Source organism: Haemaphysalis longicornis, unplaced genomic scaffold (assembly GCF_048455015.1).
Source record: "Haemaphysalis longicornis isolate Haplotype H1 unplaced genomic scaffold, Haemaphysalis longicornis Haplotype H1 scaffold_11, whole genome shotgun sequence".
In the NCBI taxonomy this organism is placed as follows: domain Eukaryota; kingdom Metazoa; phylum Arthropoda; class Arachnida; order Ixodida; family Ixodidae; genus Haemaphysalis; species Haemaphysalis longicornis.
Window position 1 is genome coordinate 100,208,479 of NW_027526214.1, and position 7,525 is coordinate 100,216,003.

The 7,525-nt window shown below is 47.2% G+C and overlaps 1 non-coding gene across 1 annotated transcript; it reads right to left on the reverse strand.

Moving 5' to 3' along the window:
* Positions 1 to 6,584: 6,584 nt before the first annotated feature.
* Trnat-agu (transfer RNA threonine (anticodon AGU)) lies at positions 6,585 to 6,658 on the reverse strand. Its single transcript has one exon. It is a non-coding gene; the product is annotated as a tRNA-Thr (tRNA).
* Between the last annotated feature and the right edge of the window lie 867 nt (positions 6,659 to 7,525).

Genomic DNA, 7,525 nt, shown 5'->3' on the forward strand with positions numbered 1-7,525 from the left:
GAAAGAGTCTGGCGGCATGTCCTGCCGCAGGCGGTTGCGAGTTGAGCATCCACTGTGGCTATGGAAGGCACCATGTGCATTCGTGTTTCTTGGTGGCGCTGGGCATAACCGGTGCAATAGGTGCAAGCGATTGCCCGGCCTGGCACTCGGCCCTTTCGTGGGACTACAACGCTTGGGTAGTTCACCCAGCTTGCAGGGAAAATCGCCCCTGTGGAAAGGGGCGCCTGCAAAAACGCGGGAACTTTTTTGGGGGCCAATTTATCTGCTTCTCATGGCCAGATTCATCATCATGTCATAACGCATCTGCTTATAATTACTATCAACACTATTCCTGGTGCTGGAGCTCTTGGCTCCCTTGAGGAATAAACACGCTGTGCCGACGTTGTCCTATATGCGTCTCTCAAGTGGTGGAGTTGCATCTCAGCCCTATTCTCTAGCACGCTCTGTCGCACCCCAAGAGCTCTGTTCCGGTAGGCGTTGTGCGTGAGAGTATGTAGCACGATAAAAGGAATAACCGCCGTCATCTCAGCTGTCGTACCTGCTTGGTGTACCGTCACAAGCCAAGAACGCGATCGAACAGTTTTCCTGCCGTCCCAGCCGAGGACGGGGACGGCAGGATAGACACTTATATTTGAATGGAATAAAATCCAGCGGTCAGTTTTGGAAACAAGTTGAAGAAAACGACAGGACAGGCTGGCTTATTCTACTGTGTCCTGTGTTTACCGCTGGCTTCTATTCCATTCAAACATCTACCAACTAGCCCAGTCCAACGCCTTGGTAACTTCATATCTGTTAACAAATTTAGCCCGTGTGCAGGGACACTTAAGCTCCCAAACGTTAGCTTCTCTGTGCCCAAGGTTGTGAAGACGTGGTTTCTCGACATCGAAGGCTCTGCCATGGATGGCAAGCGATCCATCCGCTCGCCGGCAGTTCAAAAAAGCTTGCCTTCTCGGAGCTGGTGCCCTGATGAGATATGTCTGATATGTTGAGGACGTCGTTGTGCGCTGCCGCGGCGTAGATGAGAACGTACGAGAGGTTGGCAAAGAACGCCACATCCACAGGGCATCGCGCAATTGCCTTAGCCCACTGGCTGTGCATAATCCTGTCAGCATTGGCGATGTGTACACAACTTGCCAACATGTGGATGACTTCCAGTCTGTAGACCTGCACCAGGAGTCTTCGACCCCTATTGTACCTATGCACGCGGATCCCAAGCAAATACGGGTTATCATCAACGAAGCACTGCAATATCATATCTAGCCTTTCTACAGCATTTCATATTCAAACTAGCGCACCTTCTAGGAGGTACATTACCACGGAGGAGCTAATTTGAATATTTATCCACTTTATTTCCTTTGGCAAGAGATTCCACGCCGTCCTACCTTTCACTTGCGATGAACCACCCCTGCAGGCCTAAACACCCTCGCCACAGGCACATGTGACCGCGATCACCACGTAAGCTGGTCTGACCACCAATAACACGTATTTGCAGCCCATCTGTCAGCGTTTTCCCAGCAAAGTCAAGGTGCGCTGCCACTGCGGAATTCAAAGCAATATTTCATACTCTTCTCGTCGGCATCAGCAAGACGAGGGGAGGTACTCTGCGCCAATCAATGTGATACCACTCGCTTATGGTACGGTTATGGGATGCAGACATATCTTTCGCCTGCACGCGCCCATCGTCGCCAATAGGCTTGCTTGGACAATAGCCATGACCGTCACTTGCACCGCCGATCGCTTTCATTGTATTGTCCTTGGGTGTCGACAGTCCGTCATGCCTACAACCGCGCAAAAGCCACCCGTAAAACTACCTTCTGCAGTTTCTGGATGGGAAACTGCACTAGCCGAAAAGCCCACAATTCATGCACAACTAGCCTCGAACTCTTGAAAGTAAAAACAAGGAGTCCATATATAAGCAATAACTGTGGATTGCCCGGTTTATGAAGGAGCCAGTATATCAGTAGTAATTCTAAATTGTATTCACAGGTGCGCAAAGTAAAACCCCTTACGCTGCTCCCAGCTTGTGCCATGCTAACGAAGGTGACACCAACCAGATATTGCAGAGTGCGTGCTTTTATGAATGGAACCCCCCACCAGATACCGCGCGCCATCTTACCACTGTATGCTCATAAATAAACGTTGGTGTGGGATGTCTACTCATTGGTATCCACCATTATATCCTCTCACCTCCCTTGAAACAGAACTAATTTAAATAGATTATTAGCGTATACCCGAGGCCCCGCAGCAGCGTTTGGTGGTTGCAAAAAATTCTCAGTGAAAAAAAATCAACTCTTTTGTGCGCAAAAGTCATCTGTGTTAGTTGCGACCTTTTCTGTGATAGCCAGCCACATCCTCATTCCTCCATCTCCTCGCTTTCTACTCAAAGGTTTGGTCGTCGCTAGAAACATGGTGCGATTTTTGCGTCGCAGTGCTGTTGCGGGAACGCACCACGTGAACGAATCACAGAATCCTACATGAACGCACCACAGATGCTATCGTTGGTGACTCTGAAGCCACCAGTGTTTTTCCATTTGTCGATTGTAATAGTCTTCATGATGTCTTAATCCTGAAGCATGTCACTTTGTTCTCATAGTCACATTCGCCTCAGATCTCTCCCTTGCAGAGACCGAATCGTCATACTAGCTTTTCCGAAAACGCGGACTCTTACTTCACGAAAACTGCACCAGACTCGGCCGCACATCACTGACAACACATCGTCAAACCGAGGGGTCGCGTATCATTCGACGCTGCACTACCCGGTGTCCTCTTCGGAACAGAAAGTTATCAACGACAGTGTAGCCGACATGCTTTAATGAAAATTATTCCGCAGTCAACTAGTGTAGGCTTGTCACCGGTTGGTGTGCTGTGGAAAACGAACAGTTCTGTGTGATTTTGTGCTGTATATTGTTCGGTGAGCAAGTTCACACCAACAGATGTGTACCGGAAGCCCCGTTATAATGACGCCCTTGTTTGTCTGCGAAACGCCGAATATTCTTCGTCTTGATATATGCCGGGGGTATTGGTAAATCTCCATTCACGAGGACAACCACGAAAAGACCGGGTTCGCAACACCAGATGGTCACACCGAATTCAACGTGCCGCGATTAGCGCTTTCCAACATTCCTACAACATTCGAGCGCATGATCGATACTGTTCTCTGTAGTCTCAACTGAAAACGCGCTTGTCTTGCTTTGATGACACTGTTATCTTTTCTTAAAATTTTGAGGGTGTTTAAGGCACCTGGATGAAGTTCTAACTGGTCTTGCCGATGCAGGCCTTATGCTTAACATTACGCAGTTCCGTTTCCCTGCTCGATGAAAAACAGCCGTAGCGCACGTAGTTAGTTATAATGAAATTTGACCGGACTTCGACAAGATTGCTCCTGTCACGGACTTCCCACAACCTCAGCAGCAAAATGATCCATAAAAGTGTCTGGTCTCAATTCCTACATTCGTCGCTTCGTTCGAGCTGCCGCTACAATGGCTTCACCCCTCAACAAGCATCATTTGCTTAGAAGGAGCATTTAACGAGGTTTTTCTACTTGTTCGACTGTATGGCGACTTGTCGAATAATACGTATAACGTATTGTGTCATATATATCGAGTCAAGGCCTGCAGTTCTTAAAACTGACATCAGTGGCCCTGGGGTAAGCGCTGTTCTCTTGCAGGCCGGTGACCAACACAGGTAAAGGCTTGTAATGTACACCTGCCGTTCTCTGAGTCAGGATACGAAGAATACACAATCACCGAGCAGGAGTGCCTTGCTGTGGTAAAAGAGTTTCAAAAATTTAGAAGATCATAGGCCACCCTGTTGACAGACCACCACGTTCTACATTTAGTTGCAGTCTATAAAAAACCTCATCCGGAAAAAAGCACCTTGCCGCAGATGCCCTCTCGCGGTACCTGTTGCGGTTACCTCAAAGTGTTCCTTCTGACATTCCACATGATGCGGCATTTACCATAGCTAATGTCACGAAAACATCCGCCAACTATCTGTCTGGTTTGACTACGCGTCAGAAATAACGCACATACAACTGCAGTATAACGGACCAACTCGTCGGCCCCAAAGAACCTGTTAAAAGCTGTGGTCGCAATCAGTTCATGTTTGCCTTGTAGAGGGTGTTCTTACTCACTCTAGTTTACAATCTTCAGGCAAATGGTGGGTTCCCGTTGTGCCGAACCACCTCCTGCAAAAGCTATTGGATGCTCTTCACGATGACGCGCACTGCTCGCAACTTGAGATTTCAGAAGATGTATGATCAGGCCTGTAGCCACTTTATGTGCCCTGTGCTTGCCACCTTTGTCGCTCACTGTATTGTTTTGTTTGACAAGTGCCAACATGGCAAAAGCTCAAACTCCGCCCCTACTGGCCGGATATAGCAACTTCCTCGCCACTTGGCGGCGATGAAAGATGTCGGAATGAACCTCTATGGGCTGTCACCTTCTACGCCCGCTGGGTATGGCTGGGTAATCACAGCCACTGATCACTTAAAGAGGTGCATGGCGACTGCGACAGTTGGTTCTGGCTGTGAAACTAAACTACACGACTTTTTTGTGGAATCGTCTTGCGTCATGGTGCCACTCGAGTTTTGTTAAGGGGTTCACGGCAAGACATTTTTATCTAACCATGTCGAGGAAGGTCTTCGCCGTTCAAACCCAGTGAACAAAATACGTTGGCTTACCACACGCATACAAATTGGCCTAATGAGGGTATCCACAGTACTCTGTCTGACATCATTTCTTTGTACACTGGGACCGACCATACGAATTGAGACACAATTTTTCCGTCATATACGTTTGCCTACAACAGTCAGGGCCGAAGGACTACTGGCGACCGACACTTTTTCTTGGTGTATGACCCCCAAGCGTCCTTCATTTTCAACAACGCCTTCTTTTCTGGCCACGCGTCTGGCACAAGTCTGCTCTGCGCACAGTTCATCACTCCCCTGAGCCATTGCCGTAGACCTGGTCACCTAAGAATGAGGCTTCACAGTTTGAGGGGAAGCTTCACTGTCACTGAACGCGCCAAGTTTTTTTAGTTCTACGACGGTGATGAACTGTTGTTTTCCTTGTAATTTCACTCTCTATTACATCGTCCCGTCTCAGTAAATGTTCGCCTCGTCTTGTACGCCCTTCTGATATGCCTGTCTTGTTTCTTTAGCAACGCTAGTGTAAATTACTAGCCACCAATACCATCCCAACACACACACACACACCGACAGACAGACAGACATATATATGTGACGGCATCATCAACGCCAACGCCCGCACCCTATCATCATCATTATTCGAGATGATGTCTGAGATCAGGACATCATGGCATCCTGCGCACTGCTCGGCCGCACTCCACGGCCGCTGGCTGATTCTAGGGTCCCTGCTGTCACCACAACGCAACTGGAAATTAATGTAGGCCCTGCCGCACCATCTCATCAGCCGCCTACAAATATAATATATATATATATATATATATATATATAATACAGAAATAAGGGTTGGCAGTCGAGAAAACCTCGGAAAGCAAAGGGGAGGATGTGGTAGATCATTGAAACAGATTAAGAATTTGGAAAGAAAGAAAGAAAGTGAAGAAAAAATGCCCGCCAGGTGGGATCCGAACCCACGACCTCCAGAATACCGGTCTGGTGCGATAACCACTACGCTACCGGCGGGGCGATTTTCCCATTCACTTTCTGGGGTATTTATGTTAGGTAGATTTGTTTCCTGTGCTTGGGGGTGGTAGCCAGCGCCATTCGGACTAATCGGGGTGAAGGGGACCTTCTTTTTAACCCCCGGGTCGTGACTATATATATATATATAAATATATATATATATATATATATATATATATATATATATATATATATATATATATATATATAAATATAAATATATATATATATATATATATATATATATATATATATATATATATATATATATATATATATATATATATATATATATATATATATATGTGTGTGTGTGTGTGTGTGGAGCGAATCAGAATAGAAAATGAGGGGCTCGTTGAAATACGACAGAAATAAGAATTGGCAGTCAAGCAAACCTCGGAAAGCAAATGGGAGGATGTAGTAGGTCCAGATAAAGAATTTGGAAAATAAGAAAGTGGAGAAAAAACGCCCGCTAGGTGGGATCCGAACCCACGACCTCCAGAATACCGGTCTGGTGCGATAACCACTACGCTACTAGTGAGGCTACTTTAGCCTCCACTTTCTGTGGTATTTATGATAAGGTGTTTTTGTTTCCTACGCTTGGGAGTGGTAGCCAGCGCCACTCTGACTACTCGGTGTGAAGGAGACCTTCTTTTTAAACCCCGGTTCGTGACTCGACCGTCTACGACATGTAGCGAGTGGTCGACCAACGTTGAACCCTGTTAAGCTCCCTATGGCACCAAGACTGCCAGAACAGAGGCCCTCGCTATGCATGTAGCGAATCAGAATAGGAAACAAGGGGCTCGTTGAAATAAGACAGAAATAAGAATTGGCAGTCAAGCAAACCTCGGAAAGCAAATGGGACGATGTAGTAGGTCCAGATAAAGAATTTGGAAAATAAGAAAGTGGAGAAAAAATTTCCCCCAGGTGGGATCCGAACCCACGACCTCCAGAATACTGGTCTGGTGCGATAACCACTACGCTACCGGCGGGGCTACTTATCCTCGACTTTCTGGGGTATTTATGTTCTGGTGTTTTTGTTTCCTGCGCTTGGGGGTGGTAGCCAGTGCTACTCGGTCTTCTCGGACTACTCGGGACTACTAACAGAAGGTCCCCTTCACCCCGAGTAGTCCCAGTGGCGCTGGCTACCACCCCCAAGCGCAGGAAACAAAAACACCTGAACATAAATACCACAGAAAGTACAGGCTAAAGTAGCCCCGCCGGTTGCATAGTGTTTTTCGCACCAGACCGGTGTTCTGGAGGTCGTGGGTTCGTATCCCACCTGGCGAGCCTTTTTTCTCCACTTTCTTATTTTCCAAAGTCTTTATCTAGACCTACTACATCCTCCCATTTGCTTTCCGAGGTTTGCTTGACTGCCACTTCTTAATTTTGTCTATATGTGTGTGTGTGTGTGTGTGTGTGTGTGTGTGTGTGTGTGTGTGTGTGTGTGCGTGTGTGCGTGTGCGTGTGCGTGTGTGTGTGGGTATTTATATTATGAAACTGCCACCATATTCTTTGACGCCAAGCTTGTTCTCTCCCAGAACTAGCTCCGACATCTTCTTTCTAATTTTAAAATCGGCCACCGCCCTCATCGCTCTGCTGGTGTATTGGCAGCTGAATGCACTTGCAGCTTTTCCTTAGAAAAACTTCGTGCCTCTAAACTCGGCCAAACGGCGATGGCGGGCACCAACAAGCTCTTTGTCTTGGTGCTTGAATTTGGCACAACGGCCGTCGTACGTCGGTTCCTGGTGGTCATGTCTCGTAGTTCTGTGGTTCATCCTATCCTCTCAAGCTTGTACCGGTGATATGCTTTCTCTCGTTGCAAAGGAACCCGCGGCAGTTTTCTGATTAAAAATGTCA